The sequence below is a fragment of the Danio rerio genome, chromosome 6 (assembly GCF_052040795.2).
Source record: "Danio rerio strain M-AB ecotype USA chromosome 6, GRCz13ab, whole genome shotgun sequence".
NCBI classification, from domain to species: Eukaryota; Metazoa; Chordata; class Actinopteri; order Cypriniformes; family Danionidae; genus Danio; species Danio rerio.
The window spans coordinates 59,181,946-59,206,073 of NC_141026.1; the positions used below are offsets into that span (position 1 = coordinate 59,181,946).

Consider the following 24,128-nt stretch of genomic DNA (forward strand, 5'->3'; position numbering starts at 1 on the left):
AGTATGAGAAGTGAAAGCAGGAGAGGAGCTGTGTTTCAGCACATGATTAGATCAAATTTAACAGGGAGGGTGGATAGTACATTTCCATACACACAAACACAAGCTTTTTGTCAGGAATGCCCGTGCGGTCACTGATCCATCAATGTAGAAAAGTGATGTCAAATAAAAATTTTCATAATTAAAAAAAATGCATACTAACATTCAGAAAAACTCCCGATCATAGATCTATGTGTATCCACCCCCCCCCCCCCCTCAACTGGAGGCCCTGTCGATGATCCCTGCAGGGGGGCCTCCGCATTTTGCGCTACGCCACTGATTACCTGATGGATCATTGATAATATTTCTGCAAGATGAGCATGTTGCAGTTTAGCTAAATTAATTCACGTCTCCTCCTGAAGTGACGAGTGATGCATTAACCACTGTATTCCAGCCGCGACCGCGCTTCATTTTCGTAATGTATAGTTTGTCTAAAGCAGGGATACAATCAGCCAGCGCAGTCCGGACCAAATGAAGCGAACTACAGATGTGAAAGCACCCTTAGCTTCAGTGGGCGACCATGTGAGAGTTGCAGAGCTACCTCCCAGCTAAATATAAAAACTTACCTGGTTTTCTGAAACTAGAAGAAGATATGCATTGGTTAAAACATTGCAAGCTTGTTTTTGCTGCATCGAATTGAACATGACAGTTGTCATATTCATATCAGCAGCGCAACATGTTATTTCATAATGTATGATTTATGTTTATGCATTAAAACTGCAAACATTGGCCATTAACAAGTTAACATTTCCCTGCATCCAGTGTCGACCGCACAATCGAAGCGAGAATACAGGGAACGCCGTCTTGATTTCTTTCCTTTTTTTCTGTTTTAATAATACAGCGAATTAGATCTAGCAAAGGCAATGAGTCATTTTCTAACAATCTCAGCATCTAAAAATAGGTCTACTTATTTACCGCATTAATCTTCAGGAGACACTGTACAGGCTTTTGCAATTCAGTTATTTCCAGTGGAAAGTTCTTTTAGTCACATAACATTAGGAGGCCATTGCGTTATAGCATGCACATTTGCGGCCCAACACAAAAAGCAATTTTCTGTGCTTTTCAGACTATTTAAATGCAAGAGTGTCAAAGGCAGACGGATGTGAGAGGAAGCAGGAACGTGTGTATTTGTGTGTGTGTGTGTGCTTACGAACACAACACATCAGATATTCGCAAACGGAGAAAGAGAGAGAGCATATGCAGGAGTGCGCGTGGCAAAACCAATATTGTTATGTTGTATATATATATATCTATCATCCATTATTAGGTGCTGTGAGCAGCTGTTTGCAGGGTTATTTCACCTGCCTTAAAATGCATGAGATTCAATGGACGGTGTGAGGCTGGTGTCAAACCCAACTACAATATGCCTGCCAAAGGCATCGGAGGGTAATGCATGCTGTGTTTACCTCCTTGTGTCGATGCTTAATTGCTATTTAATAGTCTGACAGTGATTGTACATTGTACCTATCAAGAACATGGATGGCGAGCATGTGCTGGAATAACCCATCATCATTATCAGTTATTAATGCGGTGAATTGGTTTGTTTGGGGGATCGGCTGAACAAAGGCAATCGGCCAAACGCTTTAACTAAAGAGATTTATTAAGCATTGCTTGTTGGAGCATTAAAACGCAGCACAGATGATAATTGTTGCACAATTAAGCTTTCTAAAAACTAGCAGCTTGGCATGCAAATCAGCTAAATGCCCTCTTGCACCTCTGTATTAAGTAGCGTGAATAACTGAAGAGTGCGAAAATACTGTTGTATCAACAATTACAAGTTGTTTTGATTGATTGGGCACAGTTGTTTGTTTCTGATCAAATGTACTGTAATTGTTATACTTATGGCCCTTTCATACACCCGGCGCAATGCGGCACAAGGCGCGGCGCAAATATTGTTTGCTAGTTTCAGCTTGACGTGTGTCGTTTTGCTGTTTTGCACTACTCTGTTTAAAAAGCAAATGCATTTGCGCTCATATGTGCGCCCATAGGTGTTCTGGTCTAAAAAGGAAGGCGTTCTGAGGCGCATTGCTGGCACGCTGAAACTATAATAGATTTTTCATTAGACCAAAACAAACCCGGTCTAAAACTCCAGCGCAGAGTTGCACCTCGCTTACACACTGCTTAATAGCCTACACACAAGATGTAGAGCAATACGCAAATATCTTTACATATGAAACAAAAAAAATATTAAGGATATATATATATAGGATATAATAAGAATAGAAATAAGATAAAAATATAAAGGATTAAAATATTACAAAACATATTATTTTCTAGCCTACATAAATATGAAAAATCACTGCTTTTATGTCTTCTTCATCTCGGGAGGCTTTTTCAGTTCATTCATAACAATTTGCTTTTGTATAATGTTATTATTATTAGCAGTATTATTTATTATATCCATATTTATATTTGTTTTAATAAAAACAAGCTTAGATTTGCCCACATGTCAGGTGTTAGACCATATGGGGCATGGCATGTGTTTTAGGATATAACTCAGGTTTTTGAGCACACTTCGTTATTATTATTCATTTATTCGTTTGCTGGAAATTAGAACTGAATTTCGAAATAATTTTGATACAAATATTTGCGCTTAACAAACGAAATTAACTATTTATAGGCTAATTGATGTCTGTGCGTAAAGGTTTTCCTATCTACGAGAGCGAAAGTGAAAGTAGATCATTTATCTCTCATTCTTGCGCAGTAGATGCTCCTTTTAGAACACGCGCCACAGCGCAAAGCGGATTTTCCCGTCCCTATATTAGCAAAAATGCGTTCTGACACGCCCAGAAAGCATTTGCGCCATGCGTTTTGCGCTCTGCGCATGGACCGTCAAAATAGAGCCCTTACAATTGAAGTCAGAATTATTAGCTGTTACAGCCCAAAACTCAAAACTGGCTTGAATATTAACATCAATCATGGTTTGAGCCGAGCATATGAAAAAACAGACGATTGAATTAATAAATTGATGTCCTGTCAATACTCTTTAATTTTCATAAATCATATATTTCCAAAAGAGACAAAACATTAACAAAAATCAAGTAGACAGGTAGTGCAGCTAAGGAAAACAGGTCTCTGACCATCACTATTTTTAACCAGTTAAACCTTATAATACCGGGTCTGTGACGTCATCGACTTTCGATTTAAGATTTAAAGGGCTAGTGTGGCGTGTGTGTGTTGCTGCACTAGATTATTGGTTCTTTTTTATTATCGGAAGGGTATTTTATTTTGAAAGGCGGTTTAAAGGAAATGGACATGACAAACAATTAATTACTTTCCTTTTCCTTCAATATTTTGCATTCTTCTTATTTCAGTGTTTAAAGTTTCGATAGTGTTCTCTTTACATCCATGTGAAAAATAATATAGGTATTTTTAAGTGAGTATGACCGCGTAGGCGCGAGATAATAGCTGACGTAGTTTCCGGTGCGCGCTCACTTTGTGAGATGGCGTCCGACAGACAGGTGCGTTTTTCGGCTCCTCTTATAAATGCCTATATTATTACATTGATATGGATGTTTAGATTATTCAGTATCTTCAGTAAGGTAAACTATTGTATCATTATTGTGAGGGAAACAGATTTGGATCATAATTGAGGGTGGAACGTTCCATATAAGTTAAGTTTAATGAGCACAATAGCTAGTCCAAATTAAATTCTGTATATGTTTATTATTATGTTTCTTTTACTTTTATTACATATAAATTATCTATGTAAACAGGGTCCCCGCGGGTCCTTAAAAAGTCTTAAAATGTCTTAAATAAAATTTTCGATTTTTAAGGTCTGAAAATGTCTTAAATTCTGTAATTTTCCATAAGGAGGTCTTAAATTTCATGTGGGATCTTAAATATCATGTCCGACTCGTCTTATGGCGGCAAATCAATGCCAATATAAATCGAGCGCAGCGGTGATGTTTGCGCGTGAGGAGAAGTGAACCGTGAGCAGATTACAGGTCTACACGCGAGAAAATTACAGCTCGCGAGCGCACAGGGGATCTTCACGCGCGCGCTCAACTGATCCAGCGCGAGAAAACAAGTCCCGCGCGTGCACATTATCATCTGTGCGCACGATGTACGCTCTCGCGAGCGAGGTCATGCCTACAGCGCGCGCGCGATCAGTTCTCTCCGCTCGCTCGCTGGTTCTTCTCTCTGCTCGCGCGAAACAGTTTAGATTTTTGTGAGTCCTAGGGCGGGACTTGGTTTTCTTGTTATCTCTAACGCTATTGGCTACTCTACCTTTCCAGAAGTTAGCCGGGATTGGACGCAGGTAAGCTAGTTTCCCCGTTAAATAAATATATAGGAAATCTTATCATAATGTCACAGTGTGAAACATAGACTTACTTTCTCAGTAATAATAGGTGGAGACTTACTTTCAATAATGAGATATTTTTTGTAATAATTAATCTCATAATAATGCCTATTCTTACCATCATGACCAAGTCATATAATGACATATCAAAATAATGAGATATATTTCTGTAACAAACTTTATTATTTCGGAGAGAAAGAGAGAGTTATACCATGTGGCAAAAGATCTCTCCATTAAACAGAAATTGGGGAAAATATACATGGGCTATTAAATCAGGACGAATAATTCAGACTTTAAATGTGTTTTGAACCATTTGATGAAGTTTAGAACCTACATTTAAACTGAACTCAAACTAAACGTGTTCAAATTTACAAAAATCTTTTTTTTTCTAAGATTCATTGTCCTTGACTCATTTTCTGTGAAGAACAAGTCAGAATAAATTGGATGGACAATAGTATACAAAATAGGCTATACATGCATGCAGTGCATAAAGTACAAAGGTTTATAGTAAATATATTGCCATTAGTCTGTTATTCCACTATACAGTTAAAGTCAGAATTATTAGCCCGCCTGAATTAATAGCCCCCTGTTTATTTTTATCCTAATTTTTATTTAACGGAGAGAAGATTTTTTTCAACACATTTCTAAACATTATAGTTTTAATAACTCATTTCTAATAACTGATTTATTTTATCTTTGCCATGATGACAGTAAATAATATTAGACTAGATATTCTTCAAGACACTTCTATACAGCTTAAAGTGACATTTAAAGGCTTCACTAGGTTAACTAGGCAGGGTAATTGGGCAAGTTATTGTATAACGATGGTTTGTTCTGTAGACTTTCGAAAAAAATAAATAGGTTAAAGAGGGTAATAATATGGACCTTAAAATGGGTTTTAAAAAATTACAAACAGCTTTTATTCTTGCCGAAATAAAACAAGAAAAAAGTGGGCTACTAATTTTGACTTCAACTGCATATGTGACCTTTAAGATGTGGGCCTGTCGTATAGAAAGTAGTATTTGTATGCCTCTGAAGTGGAATGATGTAATGGATAGTGAGTAAAGCCAAACGAAGATTGTAGAAATTAAATTGTTGCTCAATAGGTGGCGATTAAAAACCCATCTGAATGTCTGTCACTGTATTTTTTATGTTTAATTGGGCTAATCATTTTTGATTGAAGTCTTTATATGCAGGTTATTCAATCATTAACTAAAAATGAGATTGAAAAATATATATATATATAGATATATATATTTTACACTGATCTATATTACAAACAATGTTAACAATTATCTATAAAGATAAATTAATTATAATTATCTATAAAGATCTAAAACGCAAATAAACTCTTCTGAAGACAATATTTCCTAGAAAGATCATCCCCAAGTGTAATAATGAGCACTGCTGTTGTGGTAATAATGAAGTAAAATACAACAAACCAGACAAGTGCTGCACGGACAAATCAAATGGGTTCAGAAAGTCATGTTACAAGAATGCAAGTCATTATTTTGGATATTATTTGACTGTTTCTCGAGATTGAATTTCTTATGATTATGACTTGCAAATTGTATATATATTTAGAGGCATGATCTTTTAACTTGCGTCCAATCCCGGCTAACTTCCGGAAAGGCACAGTAGCCAATAGCGTTAGAGATAACAAGTAAACCAAGTCAACCAAGTAATCTGCTCACGGTTCACTTCTCCTCGCGCGCAAACATCACCGCTGCGCTCGATTTATATTGTCATTGATTTGCCGCCATAGATTTGCCGCCATACTTCACCACATCATTCTGTGTTCACACTGAACATTTTCCTGTTTTTTTTTTTTTTAGGTAAAGTCTTAAATTTTCATTTTAGAGGACTTAAAAAGGTCTTAAAAGGTCTTAAATTTTCTGTTAAAAAATGTGCAGATACCCTGGTAAAATGTGAATTAGGGCTTTAATTAAATCCGGTTGACACTTTACATTTATTTTTGAGAAGGTTTATGTAGCATATCTGCATTTTCCTGTAAAAATGAGAACAAATGAGTCTAAAATTGTGTACTGATCAACAGACATCGCTGTGCTGTGAAGATTTATTGGACTGATGTCTGTTATTTGCTTTATGATACAGGTATGTTACAAGTCAAAATTTTTTGTTTATTTTTAACATGGTTATTGTGCTCATGCGCTCACTTTGTGAGATGGCGTCCGACAGACAGACATTGCTGTGCTGTGAAGATTTAATGAACTGTCTGTTATATGCTTTATGATACAGAGAGACAAGATTAAACTCAAGTTCGACCACATTGCTGTATGGATCCTTTCATTTAAACCAACAAACACAACGCAGAAGGACATCCATTACACTAGCATTGCACCAGCCCCCTTAAGTGGTTTCATTTGAAAGTGTAGAATCTCTATTTTCTCAACAAATGCATCCGAGCAAAAGTTATTTACACTTAAATGCACAGTATTTTGGATGCCCGAGCTGGTTAATGAACATTGGTTCATTTTCATATTTTTCATATGACACATGTACAAGTTATAGCTCAAATGAAATCTCTTGCTGGTGCTCATACGGTTCTAGCGTTCTTTTTACTGAATTAAATTCACATATCCAACAGTTGCCGAATGAATCAGGGTGTTTCCATGGCGCAGAAGTGAAAACAATACATTTATGATCAATAAGCAGCCCCAGATAGCACAGACAGCTGTCATCTCTTACCTTATGCTGTGCGCTTCAGGGCCATTTCTCCTCTGTTTTTGAGGTGATGTGCATAAGTAATCCTTTATATGTCTGACGTGGTCCAAACACAGTGAATTATGTTTGATCAAACAAAAGAATAGTGAAATATGAAAACAATGATCGCTCTCTGTGGCTTGTACAGCACCTCTCATCAGTTGGAATACAATAACTTTTGCATAGATTATGGTGGAGACATTTTTCTTTTTTCCTATGATTACAGACATGTGCAGGAACCACCAAAATTAATTACAGCACGCTAAACCACACACAACCTAAAAGACACACTTTCAAATTTGAGTTTATAAAAAAAAAATACAAAAAGAACCTCTTTTTTTTTAGGTGTTTATTATAACACAGAACAATATATATATATATAACATTGTAAGTTAGTTTATAAATAAAAACTGCTGTAAAAACATCTTAGTTGTTCATAGTGTTTTTACACTTTTATTAATGTGACAGCTTTTAAAATGAAAGCTGGGAATATAATACTTTTAAATTAATTATTTTTTGCGTATGATAATGGGAATAATTGCAATTAATCACAGACAATAATTCAATTAATTATGATTTAAGAAAAAATGTTAATCATTGCCTAGCACTAATATATATACAGCATATAACCTACAATATTGGGTAATTGGGGGGGAATGCTGGCTCAGTGGTTAGAACTGTGGCCTCACAGCAAGAAGGTTGCTGGTCTGCTGGGTCAGTTGGCATTTCGGTCACACTTTATTTTGATGGTTCGTTTGTTGAATTTAAGTTACATTGCATCTACATCATGCCAATTAATTCTCAAACCGAGAGTTAATTCACACCACATTCTGTGTGGAGTTTGCATGTTCTCCCTGAGTTGGCTTGGGTTTTCTCTGGGTGCTCCGGTTTACCCCACAGTCCAAACACATGTGCTATATTGAAGAAATTAAATTGGCCATAGTTAATGAGAGTGTGTGTGTGTGTGTGTGTGTGTACGTGTTTTTGTGACATATGAGGACACAAATCTGTATAATGACATAGGTATGACACAGGTATTACAAAAAGGAGGTGAAATATGAGGACACTGGTGACGTCCTCACTTCTGAAAATGCTTATAAATCCCACAGGATGAGTTTAATCAGAGAGTTAAGCTGCACACTGACTCCAGTTATGGTTGGGTTTAGGGGTGGGGTGGGGTGAGGGCAATACAATATACGGTTTGGACAGTATACAATGAATGGAAACCTATGTAATGTCCCCACTTTTCACAAAAAATCTGTGTGTGTGTGTGCGTGCGTGTGTGTGTGTGTGTGTGTGTAAATGTGAAAGTGTGTATGGGTGTTTCCCAGTACTGGGCTGTGACTGGAAAGGCATCCACTGTGTAAAGCATTTGCCAGAGTAGTTGGTGGTTCATTCCGCTGTGGCGACCACTGATAAATAAGGGACTAAGCCGAAGGAAAATAAGTGAATGAATGAATGAATGAATGATTATTGGGTATTTTTTGTTTATATTACTAGATTTACCACAACAGATTAATTTTAGTGTGGTTCAAAGACACTATAGTATTTACTAAAATTTTCATATACATATACAGATTTTCATATACAGTACTGTATTATTGTAGAAAAAAAGAAGTGTGCACTTTGCTCAGTGTTTTTACGGATCAGTCTATGCCAGAATGAGCTAAAAGGTTTGCCATTCTTTTTGCTGATGACTTAGCAGGAGGACAAGGCTCAGTGTGCAATGAATAATATGCTTTCCAAATGAAGCCACAGCATTCACCATCCCTCAAAATTACCAGTGCATCGCATTTATAGCCCAAATTTCCCTGAAAGTGTTCACCCCGATGACACTGAAGCACTTGACATCGCTGCGGGTCAGAAAACACTGTCACCGTTTGACCCTGGAGTCAGTCTGCGCTCCAGCAAGTCAATCAGCTGAGATTATACACACACACACACACACACACACCTCATGAGACTCACTGCTGAATGCACAAACCAGGACACCTCCGCACACACTCAATCCTAAATCTTTATATAGATTTTTTTCTTCTTCTTCTTCCAGAGAAACATGATAAAGAACAGATTACATTGATTTATTCCAGACGAGCAGGAGTTTTAAATGCTGCATTTTCTGCCAGAACAGTTTTCCTTCTCCCGAGGGATTAGTTTTCGCTAAATGAATACACTTGCATGCTGCACTAAGATATTGGAATGGCAGATACAATAGTGTCATTTTTCTTAGTCTCATTCTACGCATTCAGAAAGAGCAAAAACTAATAATCATCCGTCTGTATCTAGTCAGCCAAAAAATAGATGTTTTTTTTTTTTTTTCCAGATGTATACTCTTGTGGAAAAGTACAGCTAATTGCACTGAATGTGAACTTGTAGAGCACTTCAAATCAGAAAATAGAATATTTCTAGATAATATAATATTAATGACAGAAAAAGACACTTAAGTTTAAGACTATAGAAAACAAAAGAGACTTTACTTAAGTGTACTTTAAGAGACTTTGAGAGACACTTTTATGATATTTCTTGACACACTTAAGCACACCTTTATAAAGTGCACGCTGTAATAATGTCAATTTTAAAAAAAATTACTTTTAACCCTGCTGAAAAATCCAGTTAAAACCAGTCTAAGATGGTTGGCTTGTTTTAGCTGGTTGACCAGCCTGGTTTTAGGGGGGTTTTGGCCACTTCCAGGCTGGTTTCCAGCCATTTCCAGCCTGGTCTTAGCTGGTCAGGCTGGGAAGTGAACAGATAAAACACTATGGTTGACCATCCTGGTTTAAGTTGGACATAGCTGGTTTTATCTGGGCTCCCAGCCTGACTAAGCTGGTCAAGCTGGTTTTAGCTGGTCAACTCTCAGCCTGCACATGTTTACATCCGGAGTGCAGCATTTACAGCGGATCTATCATGTCTATAATATTGCAGTGATATTAACATGCTGTAAACTTAGTAACTCAATCTTTTTGACTTTCTGTCTTTAAACACTGAAAGAGTACTGCTGATGATACGAAATAACTTTGCCTCTGAATAAACAAAGACCACTGATCACACACTTACCAAATCTGTTGAGACAGGACAATCAACACCAACTGGAGCTGCGTGTTTTTTAAAAGACGAGCGGCAAATCGGGATTTCACCATTTCCAGATGTGAAAAGCTCTCGGTTAAAATGTTCCTTACAAACGCATTTCTGCCGCATGTACTGTAGTTCACACATGAGTCCAGCTGTGCTCTCATAGCGGGAAATGAAAACAAAACCTTAATTGCAGCACATTTATAAACTCAACACTGACGACCCGTGTTTCCAAACAATTCTTCCACTTGTCTTTGCAACACAACATGGCGTCTCTGCCGTCTGAACACTGTAACGGGTAAAAACTGTTCTCGAAGCTATCATGCATATTAATGAAGTTGCACCGCATACACAATTGATCGTGCTGATTGGTTTGAACACAGTCTTACTCATGCATTAATGCTGCACACTCAGAGACTTCACGATGTACTCTCCGGTACAGACGTCCACTCTCCACACCGGAATACACGCAAGGATCTAATCGCCGTAACGCAGCTTCAAAAAAACCTTTCAAACCGGAACCGGAAAACCAATTTCACTGTTTAGTGAGATATATGTGTCCTAATAGTGTTTTTGGCAGCATGGGACACATATAGGACTGTCAACAGCTCAAAAAATGTGTTTAGGTGTTTTGTGACCCTTTAAACTAGGGGTCACCAAACTTGTTCCTGGAGGGCCGGTGTCCTGCAGATTTTTGCTCCAACCCTAATCAAACACGCATGAACAAGCTAATCAAGGTCTTACTAGGTATACTTGAAACACCTAGGCAGGTGTGTTGAGGCAAGTTGAAGCTAAACCCTGCAGGGACACTGGCCCTCCAGGACCGAGATTGGTGACCCCTGCTTTAAATCATCATACTTTAGAAACATTTAGTCGTTTTCATTCATTTTCTTGTCGGCTTAGTCCCTTTATTAATCCGGGGTCGCCACAGCGGAATGAACCGCCAACTTATCCAGCAAGTTTTTACGCAGCAGATGCCCTTCCAGCCGCAACCCATCCCTGGGAAACATCCACACACACATTCACACACACACTCATACACTACAGCCTACCCAATTCACCTGTACTGCATGTCTTTGGACTGTGGGGGAAACCGGAGCACCCGGAGGAAACCCACGCGAAGGCAGGGAGAACAACCAAACTCCACACAGAAACGCCAACCTAGCCGATGTTCTAACCAGCGACCCAGAGACGTTCTTGCTGTGAGACGACAGCACTACCTACTGCACCACTGTCTCACCCATTTAGTCATTTTGTTATGAAATAACATTTCCAAAAACATAACCTATGTTCCTTTTTCTACACAGTCTCACGGCAATTCGTAACTTTTAGATTTAGTGGCTAATTCTTACAATTTAGTACGATTTGCTCATCATCCAATGACGCTTGGGGTTAGGAGTGGGGTTGGCTGCCACACTTTTTAAAATCATACAATTTCGTTCAACTGAACTCGAATTTGTATGAATTTGTATGAATTAGCCACTAAACTGACAAGACGTAAAATACTTAAGTTTCCTCGTGAGATCAGGCTTTTTTAGACAATTATTATTATTAGTATCTTAGCTAAAAATTGTATTATTGGTAGTATTATTTAGCACAGTTTTATATATATATATATATATATATATATATATATATATATATACATACATACATACATACATATAATGGCAGCACAATGGCCCAGTGGTTAGCACTGTGGCCTCACAGCAAGAAGGTCGCTGGTTCAAGTGCCGCCTGATCCAGTTGGCTGTATATAAATTTTAGCTGAGATACTACTGATGATAAAAATAATACTAATAATGATAATGTCTAAAAAGCTTTAAAAGTCACACACATGTGTTAATGGCACATGGTGGCTCTAGTTTAAATGGCACATGCACTGGGCGAAAACACTTCATACCCCATCTCCCAAGAAATAAAGACAATGTGTTCACTAAATATAATATCAACCCGGGCTCATTGTAGAAACGTAGCCCCGCGGACGTTTCTGCGGACCGCGATTTACGTCCCTGGAGGTACGTATTCGAGCGTTTTTTGTTTTCGTGGATTCGCGAGAGGCCGCTGTGCGCGCATTTTCGCATCTCGGGCGCCTCTCGGGAGCGCGCGGCGTTGGCGCCCGCGCCGTTCTCACGCGAAAAGCCGCCAGATCGAAAAAAAAACAAAAAAAAAAAAGCAAAAGCCCTCGTCTTCGATTTTGACCGCGTTTTCGGATCCCACCGCCTTCTCGCCCTTATTTTTCGGATTCCATTTTTCGTCTTACCTGATTTCCGGAACCTGCTGTTCCCCGGACTCGATCCCGGTCGTCGTCCACCGCAGCCGGCTCCTCCTCCTCCTCCTCCTCCGGGGCCTCCGCTCCGCCGACGCAACGCTGTGAGCTAAGCGGACAAACTGATTGCATCGGGAAAGCCCTCCACCAGGCGAGCCGTCGGCCGGCGAGCGCGAAGAGGAGGGGCGGAGCGGCGCCACACCACCCCGCAGCATTCGCTCGAAAAAAAACAAACGCGGCCTTTACATACCTCCGGCCACGTAAATCGCGGTCTCCAGAAACGTCCGCGGGGCTACATTTCCAGAATGAGCTTGGGTTGTATAATATATATAATATATATATATTAGAAATACATCTAAATTTATTTATTTTCAATAAATATAACAAATTGTTTATTCGTTCATTTTCTTTTTTGGCTTAGTCCCTTTATTAATCTGGGGTTGCCACAGCGGAATGAACCGCTAACTGGGAATGAATCCCATCACTGGGAAACAGCCATACACACTCATTCACACACATATACTATGGCCAATTTAGCTTACCCAATGCACCTATACCACAAGTTTTTGGACTTGGGAAGGAAACCAACAAGCAAACATGGGGAGAACAAGCAGACTTTACACAGAAATGCCAACTGACCCAGACGAGGCTCGAACCAGCGACCTTCTTGCTGTGAGGCAACTGTGCTGCCCACTGCATCACCGTGACACCCTACAATTTATTTACAAGAAATGGCATGTATAGGAGAACTTGGTCCATGAGAAAACGTGGCCCAGTAATGTGTTCGAGATTGTCAAAATACACAGCACCCTCTAGTGGATTAATAAAAGAAAATTCATCAAGCATATGTAACCCCAGCTATATATTTCGCGGTTCACAGACATGTAGCCGTGGCCAGGCATCTCCAATGAGCCTGGGTTTAACATTCCCCGACAGCTTGTAAGTCGAGTGATGTTTTCAGACCAGAAGATCACAGACATTTGACCCAGACCTGCAAGAAACCACCCGGCAACCGCATAGCAACACTTAGCAGCCACCCACAACATCCTAGAAACGTGTTAAAACCCACTACACGCTGGTGTATCTCACTCAAGGCTTTCTTCTCGCTGTTCTCCTCCAGCGATTCATTCATGCTAAGTACGGCGAGCTAGCGGTGGGAGTCTGGATTGAAGTCTCCGGCTTTGCCAAACCTTTGACTCCACTCAAGTCTTGCCGAGGATGGAGAAATCTCAGCGGAGCGTTCAGGTGCTTTTGTATGAGGGGTCATTCTGTGCTCAGATTCACAGAGATTACTTACACAGCGGTGCGGCTCCAGTCCTGCTGTAGAGAAGTCTGGTCTGCAGAAACTGACACACACACACATAAGCCGAGCGCTCGGAAAGAAACAAATGCCTGTTGTCTTTCAGAGAAGCAACAGCATGTGTGTTGGGCGTCCCGAGAGAAGCTCTGCCTTCAAAGTGTAATGGATTGTTGTTGTTTTTGTGGTGTTTTTTTTTTTTCCTTAATGCAACATTTTTATGGCATGTTTGAGGAATAATCCTGAACAGATGTAGTTAACGCGCACACAGCCGGCAGCTTGTGTTTGATGCGCTCGATACTGGGACATTTCAAAGTCAGCTGGAGAGAAACAGCAGACTGAGAGTGAACAGGAGGAGTTCACACACACATTTTCTCACACTTGCACGCTTGCATGCATTACACACACATTACGTATGCATCAATTACACACATGAACTCGCATGCACACACATTTTCACACTCACACACATGCATGCATTGCATAAACACACTACTCATGCATACTTTACAAACACACACACTCACACACGTGAGTGCACATGCATGCACGCACACACATGCATTACACACATGTGAGGTTACATACACACACAAAAACACACTTAGTTTTAAAAAAGGTGGCATTGTTTTGAAAATGTGTGTAAGCAGTTGGAAAAAACTCTATTATTTATTGATCAAATGCTTTCCTTGCAGTTTTTGTCTTGTTTTAGTCCAAATATCCAGAATTTCTTACATTGAGAAGCATTTTTTGGACAAGTAAAAAAATATTTTAAATTCTAAATAAAAAAGTCAAAATTATGTGGAAAAAGCCAAATCATCTTGTTTTCAATTTGAAATAATATTATTTTAATTATCCATTTGGCAGATTATTTACTGTAGCTTGTTTTAACGAAATACTTAATTTTGACTTATTCTATACAGAGTTCCAGCACTTCTTGAATGTGTTGGAATTTTAGACATGGTTTTAAGGCCTGTGAAGTTCTTAAAAACAAACACAGGTTCTTAAAAGTGCTTGAATTTAATTTTAAATGAAATTTTAATTGTGTTTATAGTGTTATTTGAGCAATTGTGATGTGCTTCTGTCAAAGACAGAACTAAAAAATGACAAATCCTTCATTAAAAATTTTAAATTTACACTACCGATGTTTAGGTTAGGTTAAGTTTAGGTTCAGTTTATTTATTCTTTTTTTTTCATGTTTTTTTTTTAATAAGAATATTATTCTGTTCATCAAGGCAACGTTTATTAAATGTAAAAAATAATGGTTAAATATATGATTACTCCAGTCATTGGTTTTATTGCTATTACATTAATATTAACTACAGTAATTCATATTAGAGTGATTTCTGAAGGATCATGTGACTGAAGACTGGAGTAATAAAGCTGATAATTCATCTTTAAAAGTGGGTAGCACGATCGCTTCACAGCAAGAAAGTCGCTGGTTTGAGCCCTGGCTGTGCCAGTTATCATTTCTCAGTTTGCTTGTTCCTCCCGTGTTGGCGTGGGTTTCCTCCCGGTGCTTCGGTTTACCCCGCAGTCCAAACACATGCTCTATAGGTGAATTGATTAAGAATGATAAAAAAAATGTCAATTGGCGATTCATTCCGCTACGTCAACCCCTGAATAATAAAAGGACTAAGCCAAAAAGAAAATGAATAAATGAATGAATTTCATTTATTGTCCCACTTTTTTATTGTCCCACATCTTTAGGCAGACATAAGCTGCGTCCCAAATCGCATACTTATGCACTATTTTACTCCATTTTGTATTATAAACAGTGTACGTAGTGTGTTCACACTGAAAACTCTTACAATATTAAGTGCTCTTTAATTACCCGTATGATGCACTCATTCAGCCGCTAAAATGAAGTGTGTATTGATGGACACTTCACGCACTCAACGACCACAGGTTTGCTTACGTAGCGGAAGGGGTGGAGCTATATGACGCACATGTTGGATAACTTTATTTATTTTGGATTGTAAAAGCAAAATTCTCCTACGAGAGTGATTATAGCGCCTCCCGATGGTGAATGCAGTTATACTCACGGCAGTTATTATTTGATAATTTGGTCGTTTATTTCACTGATTTGGCAACCGTCAAACGTCATCAGGGAAACGGTCTGAATTTCCGCTTAGTAAAAAACATTAGTGTGCCATTTGGGACGCCACTACATACATATACTATCCTGTTGAGTGTGTAAGTGCATAAGTACATAGTGCATGAGTTTATAGTGTGCCATTTGGGACGCAGCTATACAGTTGAAGTCAGAATTAATACCCCCCCTGTTTTTTCCCCAATTTCTGTTTAATGGAGAGCAGATTTTTTTCAGCACATTTCTAAACTTATCAATTTTAATAACTCATCTCTAATAACTGATTTATTTTATCTTTGCCATGATGACTGTAAATAATATTTGACTAAATATTTTTCAAGACACTTCTATACAGCTTAAAGAGACATTTAAAGGCTTAACTAGGTTAATTAGGTTAACTAGGCAGGTTAGGGTAATTAGTCAAGTCATTTTATAATGTTTTATTTCTGTAGACTATCGAAAAAATAGCTTAAAGGGGCTAATAATTTTGTCCTTAATTTTTTTTTATTTATCATCATTAAAAACTGCTTTTATTCTAGCCAAAATAAGACAAATAAGACTTTCTCCAGAAGAAAAAATATTATCAGACACACTGTGAAAATTTCCTTGCTCTGTTAAACATCATTTGGGAAATATTTGAAAAAGAAAAAAAAATTCGAAGGGGGCTAATAATTCTGACCTCAACTGTATCTCCTCTTCATTATATACTACTTGAAATTAAAATAGTCAGTGAAGTATTGTAGGTATCGCCATGATGTGATGCATAATTTCCTTCCATATACAGCACCCCGAGCATTGACCACCTTCCTCAATTTAAACACATTTTCTGTTCTACTCTCAAGTCTAGATAAATAACTGAGAAAGCACCAATCAGAGGCCGCATTTTTATGATGTCATCAAATAGACTTCTTACAAAGTCCCCCATAGCAAAATTTCTCTGGCCCAGATCTGGCCCACACCATCAGCATTTGCTTGGCCCACATGCCGCAGTGAATTACGGTACATGACTGGACCAATTCTGGCTTCCATACAAGCGGCAAACATGGACCACATGTGGGCCAAGTCTCAGCCAAATTAATAACCCATAACTGGGCCTGAACTGGGCCCGATATGTTGGTGTGTTACGATTGCAATGTTTTTTATAAACCTATGAAGCATTTCGCTTTATGGCTGTGCTTTTTCTTGAAGCGACCTGATTGATAGAATTTTTTCTTTGCTCAAAAATAATATAAATGTATTTTAAAAGTGGGTCAAGCTTGGCAAAACTTATGTGGCACACATGTACATTTAAACATCTGGGCCAAATACTACATTTGAGATCTGGCCCAAGTCTTGAGGGCCGCCTGTATGACGGTGCCACCTCAGCCAAACCTGGGCCATGTTTGGCCCATATGTTGCATGCCAGTGCCAGACGAATGCCTGCTGTGCCAGCTTTATGTCAAATCTGGGCCAGAATTCTTTGCTACCTGGGGTATTTTACAGTATTTTAAAATACAAAACACTAAAGTATTTTGATACAAAATATTAACCCATTTTCATAAACCCTATCAAATACAAATTACAAAATGCTATTTTGCATTTGAAATGCATGTATAATAAATACTGCCCATCACTGAGTGTGTATGCACACTTCAAGCAATACTATACTGGTTTTGCTAGTCTAAAATAACCAATGCGATGTCAATTGTTCCTCATGGATGTGTGCTGAAAAGGAGAGGAGTTTATTTTGGTTGTACAGTGGGAATCTGACAGCTGAATGGCCGATTGAGGTGACATGCTTTGTTGCGTCCTCAAGCTGTCAAACCACAACACAATGTCAATCTTCTCCAGCGCAGACGTGATGAAGTTAAAGGTGAAGTCTGTAAATACTCTCTCATTCCCCAGTTTAATGTGTAGACGCACTGCAAGAAAAGCAGCTCACCCCAAAACTAGATTCTGTAGATTAAAACACTGTAAAAAACACATGCTGGGTTCCACACAATCGATTTGAGTTGAGCGGACATGAAGTTATTAAGCTAACTTATTCGTTTTCACAAATTTAAGTGGATTGAACATAACTCAATTAGGTTCATTGATTCATTTTCTTTTGGCTTAGTGCTTTTATTCATCAGGGGTCGCCACAGCGGAATGAACCGCCAACTTATCCAGCATATGTTTTTACACAGTGGATGCCCTTCCAGCCACAACCCAGTACTGGGAACTCATTTACACACATAGGGCCCTATCATATACCCGGCGCAATGTGGCGCAAGGCGCGGTGCAATGCTTGTTTGGTAGTTTCAGCTTGGCGCAAGAGTGATTTTGAGGCGTTGCGCTACGCTGTTTAAATAGCAAATGCATTAGCGCTCATTTGTGCGCCCATAGGCGTTCTGGTCTAAAAAGGAAGGCGTTCTGAGGCGGACTGCTGGCGCGTTGCTATTTTGAGAAACTATAATAGATTTTTCAATAGACCAAAACAAACCCGGTCTAAACTCCAGCGCAGAGTTGTGCCTCGCTTACACACTGCTTAATACACACAAGAGAGCAATAGGCAAATATCTTTACATATGAAAACATTTAAATATTAAGGATATATATAGGATATAATGAGAATAGATATATGATATAAATATAAAGGATTAAAATATTACAAAACATATTATTTTCTAGCCTACATAAATATGAAAAATCACTGCTTTTATTCTTCTTCATCTCGGGAGGCTTTTTCAGTTCATTCATGACAATTTGCTTTTGTATAATGTTATTATTATTAGCAGTATTATTTATTATATCCATATTTATATTTGTTTTATTAAAAACAAGCTTAGATTTGCCCACCTGTCAGGTTTTAGACCATATGGGGCACAGCATGTGTTTTAGGATATAACTCAGGTTTTTCAGCACACTTCGTTATTATTGTTCATTTATTCGTTTGCTGGAAATTAGAACTGAATTTAGAAATAGTTTTGAAACGAATATTTGCGCTTAACAAACGCAATTAATTATTTATAGACTAATTGATGTCTGTGCGTAAAGGTTTCCCTATCCAAGAGCGAAAGTGAAAGTAGATCCATTATCTCTCATTCTTGCGCAGTAGATGCTCTGTTTAACAGTTTTCTGTTAAAAACTGTTAACTGTTTGCTCGTGAAATGCTCAGTTTTTCCACTTAGACTTACTTTGCGTCCTGTAAATAGCGAATGTGCTCTTGGCGCAACGCAGCTGGCTCTTAAAGGGAATGGGAGATGAGACTCTGATTGGTTTATTCTCAAAACACACCTATAACTCATTAAGAAAATAAACTCAACCCTTTTAGACCATGCGCCACGACGCAAAGCAGATTTTCCCGTCCGTAAATTAGCAAAAATGCGTTCTGACACGCCCTGAAAGCGTTTGTGCCCTGCGCATGGACCGTCAAAATAGAGCCCATACACTTCGGCCAATTTAGCTTATTCAATTCCCCTATAGAGCATGTGTTTGCACCTGGAAGAAACCCACACCAACACAGGGAGAACATGCAAACTCCACAGAAATACCAACTGTCCCAGTTGGGACTTGAACCAGCGACTTTCTTGCTGTTAGGGGACAGTGCTCACCACTGAGGCACAGTATCACCCTGTCTGCTACTGTTAAATTAAAATTACACTAATGCTTAAAGCACTGTTTACCGCAATTACCTCTTGAGCTTTACAGCAGCAGAGCTCTTCCACAATTTCATTTTACAGTAAAATAGCCCTACTGCAACTTATTGTATGGTAAAATACTAGGGATGTAACGGTATTGTAAATACCGTCATACCGCAATATTATTTTTTTCGATATTACCGAAGTCGCATGACTCGGTAAAACTATAGGTCTTCTGAGAAAATTTGCTCAGGCGAATGAAGCGAACGGGATGTAGCGAAAACTACAATTGCCATCAGCCCATGCTTGACCATCATCCCTTGCGGTCTGTTGTCGCTACAGATCCAGTAAAGCAGGTCGCACACCAGAAGCGCCGCTCGGCGGCGCGCCGCACAGCGCCACGCAGCGCCATGTATTTTAGAATTCTAAACATATGTTTCTATCAGGATACACACACCGGCGCCGCAAGTCGGCGGCTGTCGGCGGCGCCCGGCGACGGCTCAGGACGCAGTTCATTTTTCAGCCGCGCCACAGAGCGCCATCTGATTAGTTTCATGTTAAATATCATTCGAATGTGCGCGTCTGGTGTGTGATACCTTAAACTGTCATGTACGCGCCGTGTCGCGGCGCCGAGCGGCGCTTCTGGTGTGCGACCTGCTTAATGCGGAAATGGAGTGTGCTGCTAGAAGCGGGGATGAAAAGAGCTAGAAAACTCTAAAGCAGGTCGCACACCAGAAGCGGCGCTCGGCGGCGCGCCGCGCAGCGCCACGCAGCGCCATGTATTTTAGAATTCTAAACATAGGTTTCTATCAGGATACACACACCGGCGCCGCAAGTCGGCGGCTGTCGGCGGCGCCCGGCGACGGCTCAGGACGCAGTTCATTTTTCAGCCGCGCCACAGAGCGCCATCTGATTAGTTTCATGTTAAATATCATTCGAATGTGCGCGTCTGGTGTGTGATACTTATAAACTGTCATGTACATCTGAAAACGGAAGCGGGGCTGCAGACGTTCGCCTCTCTGATTGGGGCTTTTCCTGAATATTAAGTAGCCTAACACGCACAGTTCAGTCCTGCATCTTCTCCGTGTAAGTTCAGACTTCGCAAGTTTGATCAAGGCTGCAGTCTCTTCTTTTCAGTTTGATATGGAAAAGCAGATTATACCGAGGACACGGGTAAATCTTCAAAGGGAACAGTGTACTTTATAACTTCATTCACATCACCCTGGCTTCGTTGTTTCACTTTCTCAACAATAAAATGTAAACATGATTTAAGGAACTGCCTATTTTCATTTTAATATTAGCAACTTAGACAGCAGAAATGTTGAGGCGTCGTGCTGCATAAGATGAGCGTCATTTTCACTGTGTGGATATTTATAACAAAACGGAGCCGATAACAACTGCCTCCTTTCAATTTCAGTGAAAATACGAAACACACCCTCTCTTTTGCTGAGTATCAGTTTTAAGAATCGATAATGGCCATTTTAAAAGTGTAACATACAATAAGTTTATACATTATAGGAAATAAAGGCAAGCGATCAGTCAATATACAGAATGTACGTGGTTACATTAATCATTAACTTTTCTTTGCGCTCAGCCAAAACACGTTACCTGAGAACAAGTAATAGATTCCAATGCCCAAAGTCAGGGAATATGTCGTTAGATAAAGACAACAAGATAAATGAAATATCCCGTTTAATAAATATAGTGAGATTAGATCCAGCGGGAGATGCTTGATGAGAAGTCCGACTAGCACAGCTCTCATCTGGGTAGATGGGCTGAGTGTGATTAAATGTTGAATGTGATGAGTTTTTAACAATACTAAATTGAAACTTTATTTTTTTACATGGTTTAATAATTTTTTGTTATTAAAATTGAAGTTCCTGTTTCAAAGCTTACAGATAGATGGCTAATTTGTATGTCATTGACACTTTTGGCACTTTTTTGGAGTATTTTCATAAGTTTTGTTTTTTCCTGTAAATGATTCAATAAATACCGTACCGTGACATTCATACCGAGGTATTACCGTACCGTGAAATTCTGATACCGTTACATCCCTATAAAATACCCTTTACCACATGTTAATTTTACAGTATGACAATTTTACTGTACTTTATTTACAATTTACACTTCAAAACCTTCAATCATTCATTTTCCTTCGGCGTAGTCTCAAATTCAGAGGTCGCCACAGTGGAATGAACCGCCAACTATTCCGTTTTTTTGCTGTAAATAACTGTAAAACTGTTTGATGCGCTTGATACTGGAACATTTCAAAGTCAGCTGGAGAGAAACAGCAGACTGAGAGTGAACAGGAGGAGTTCACACACACATTTTCTCACACTTGCACGCTTGCATGCATTACACACACATTACGTATGCATCAATTACACACATGAACTCGCATGCACACACATTTTCACACTCACACACACACATGCATTGCACAAACACACTACTCATCCATACTTTACAAACACACACACTCACACACGTGAGTGCACATGCATGCACGCACACACACACACATGCATTACACACATGTGAGGTTACATACACACACAAAAACACACTTAGTTTTAAAAAAGGTGGCATTGTTTTGAAAATGTGTGTAAGCAGTTGGAAAAAACTCTATTATTTATTGATCAAATGCTTTCCTTGCAGTTTTTGTCTTGTTTTAGTCCAAATATCCAGAATTTCTTACATTGAGAAGCATTTTTTGGACAAGTAAAAAATATTTAAAATTCAAAATAAAAAAGTAAAAATTATGTGGAAAAAGCCAAATCATCTTGTTTTCAATTTGACATAATATTATTTTAATTACCCATTTGGCAGATTATTTACTGTAGCTTGTTTTAACGAAAGACTTAATTTAGACTTATTCTATACAGGGTTCCCACAGTTTGGCCAACAATTTCATTTTACAGTAAAATAGCCTTACTGCAACTTATTGTATGGTAAAATACCCTTTACCACATGTTAATTTTACAGTATGACAATTTTACTGTACTTTATTTACAATTTACACTTCAAAACCTTCAATCATTCATTTTCCTTCGGCGTAGTCTCAAATTCAGAGGTCGCCACAGTGGAATGAACCGCCAACTATTCCGTTTTTTTTTTTTTTTTTTGCTGTAAATCTCTGTAAAACTGTTTGATGCGCTTGATACTGGGACATTTCAAAGTCAGCTGGAGAGAAACAGCAGACTGAGAGTGAACAGGAGGAGTTCACACACACATTTTCTCACACTTGCACGCTTGCATGCATTACACACACATTACGTAATGCCATTACACATATGAACTCACATACAAACATTTTCACACTCACACACACACATGCAGTGCACAAACACATTACTCATGCATACTTTACAAACACACACACACACACACTCACACACATGCATGCACACATGTGAGGTTACATACACACACAAAAACACACTTGGTTTTAAAAGAGGTGGCATTGTTTTGAAAATGTGTGTAAGCAGTTGGAAAAAAAACTCTATTATTTATTGATCAAATGCTTTCCTTGCAGTTTTTGTCTTGTTTTAGTCCAAATATCCAGAATTTCTTACACCTAGAAGCATTTTTTGGACAAGTAAAAAAATATTTAAAATTCAAAATAAAAAAGTCAAAATTATGTGGAAAAAGCCAAATCACTACACTACAAAACCTTCAATCATTCATTTTCCTTCGACTTAGTCTCAAATTTAGAGGTCGCCACAGTGGAATGAACCGCCAACTATTCCATTTTTTTTATTTTTTTGCTGTAAATCACTGTAAAACTGAGGCAAAGTTTAACAGTGTAACGTCTGCATGTTTTTTGACCTGCATTTCGGTCAAACGCAGTGATGCCGTGCACGTTATTACTGTGATTTGAGCCACAGGTCTGACATGTTCATTTCTGAGTGCCGTCGAGCCTTCAGCTGCTTGATCTCTCAGGATTATGTTGTTAGACTTTTCATTGCCCTCAATATCAGGGGGTCAGAGTTTGGCTGGTTAGCACGGTTCAGTCAACCCATTTCTGGTCTAGATTCTGTGTGCAGGAAGCATACACAGTCAATGAAACAGATCATGAAAAAAAAAGCATATTCGTTCGCTGCTTTTGATAGCGAAGAGGAGGGAAATGTGAAAAAAAAATGACAGTCTGAATGTTTGGCCATGAAGTGTGGATTTGATTCCAGCCGCTGTATGAGTCAGTGTTGCAAAGCTAAGAGGCTTAACCAGACTCACACCGTCCAAACATTCAGCAGAAATTAATAACGTCCCCTGATGATTTGACTGCTCGACGCTGAATATGCTTTTAATTAGGAGACTTCTGCTTTAAAATCTGCCGTCATTCATGAATATAACTATCATACAACAAAACAAAACAATAGTGTGATTAGAAACTAACATTGGTCATAATAACCTGGCGAAAAAAATGCCAAATTGTTGATTCATTCATTTATTTTTTTCGGCTTAGCGCCTTATTAATCAGGGGTCTCCACAGTGGAATGAACCGCCAATTTATCCAGCATATTTTTTTACTCCGCGGATGCCCTTCCAGCTGCAACCCATCACTAGGAAACACCCATACACACTCATTCACACACATACACTACAGACAAATTTAGCCTACCCAATTGACCTGTACCGCATGTGTTTGGACTTGTGGGGGAAACCGGAGCACCCAGAGGAAACCCACGCCAACACGGGGAGAACATGCAAACTCAACACAGAAATGCCAACTGACCCAT

General features: G+C 38.9%; 1 long non-coding RNA gene across 3 annotated transcripts in view; it reads left to right on the top strand.

The window, feature by feature from the left end:
• Positions 1 to 3,469: 3,469 nt before the first annotated feature.
• The window catches only part of LOC147836539 (uncharacterized), a 75,194-nt gene continuing 54,535 nt past the window's right edge, over positions 3,470 to 24,128 (top strand). For all 3 annotated transcript variants that reach the window (XR_015494369.1, XR_015494370.1, XR_015494371.1), the window contains exons 1-2: positions 3,470 to 3,497; positions 6,396 to 6,454. This is a non-coding gene — a long non-coding RNA (uncharacterized LOC147836539). The remainder of the gene's footprint in view (positions 3,498 to 6,395; positions 6,455 to 24,128) is intronic.